Source organism: Cucurbita maxima, unplaced genomic scaffold (assembly GCF_002738345.1).
Source record: "Cucurbita maxima cultivar Rimu unplaced genomic scaffold, Cmax_1.0 Cma_Scf05010, whole genome shotgun sequence".
NCBI classification, from domain to species: Eukaryota; Viridiplantae; Streptophyta; class Magnoliopsida; order Cucurbitales; family Cucurbitaceae; genus Cucurbita; species Cucurbita maxima.
In genome coordinates, this window is record NW_019277026.1 from 1 (window position 1) to 1,143 (window position 1,143).

General features: G+C 32.4%; 1 non-coding gene across 1 annotated transcript; it reads left to right on the top strand.

Annotated features, from left to right (window-relative positions):
* Positions 1-715: 715 nt before the first annotated feature.
* Positions 716-788, top strand: TRNAF-GAA. The gene has a single exon. It is a non-coding gene; the product is annotated as a tRNA-Phe (tRNA).
* Positions 789-1,143: the final 355 nt, after the last annotated feature.

Sequence of the window (1,143 nt, forward strand, 5' to 3'; positions counted from 1 at the left end):
TGTTTACTTTGGAAACATATTCTTTAAATTGGGATTTTTTTTAAAAAAACTTAAATCTTATTATTATTATTATTTTTAATTTAGTTGACATTTCTTTAAAAATTGTTTAGTGTTTTGTTTAAAAAAATTATTATTTTTCTTTAAAAATTAATTTAAAAACAAATATTTGGACGAGGGATAGCGCGTGATTGTGAATAAAATATTTGATTTTTTTTTGTGAAGATTTGAGCTATTCAATCCAAATCATAAAAGTTGAGTTCGGTGAGATTTTTTTTTTCCGATTTGGGTTGAGTTAAAAGTTTTGAATAGTTGTTATAATCCTAGGGCTAAGTTAGTTGAATGAGAAAATTATTGGGTTAAAATTGATGGTAAAAATTCATTGGACCATAATCGTGAACATGTATTTTGTTGGAATTTGATATTATAGATCATCGGTAGAGGTGTTCCTGAGTTAAGTTTGATCAGGTTGATATATTATTTAGGCTGAGTTGAAATGGTTCGAGGATTGTTAAAGAATAAATAATTAAAATAATTAAAATAATTAAGGAATTAAATATTAACAAACAATTATGAAACTAAATAATTAAGATAAATATATATATATAACAATAAACTTAAATTGTGATATTGTAATTTAAAATTAATTATCCTTTTAAGGTTCAGTTTTGTAAGATAATTTAAATAAATTAAAATATTTGGCCAACTTATCAACGGTGCGGGGATAGCTCAGTTGGGAGAGCGTCAGACTGAAGATCTGAAGGTCGCGTGTTCGATCCACGCTCACCGCATAAATTATTTTCATTTTATCTAGTACTCGAGGCTATTGGGCTTTGAAGAAGCAAAAGCTTGGCCCATTTGTTTTGTGGATAAGGATTACTTTTTCGTGTTATGGGCCTATACCAGCGTCTAAATCTGGCCCTTAATGGGCCTTGAGGAAACAAGAGGGCAGGCCCATTAAGCAATGACCTTACAACATTGCCTTCTGCTATTAAAACCCTAGAATCCTCGTTCTTGCCTTTCTCCATCGCTGTAAACCCTTTCACGGTCGCCTTCTATGGCGTTATCCCTTCTTCGAGTTATGGCTTCCGCCTCCCCCTCCTCCGCTCGCCTCCCTCTTGCTCATAAACGCCTCTTCTCCGCCTC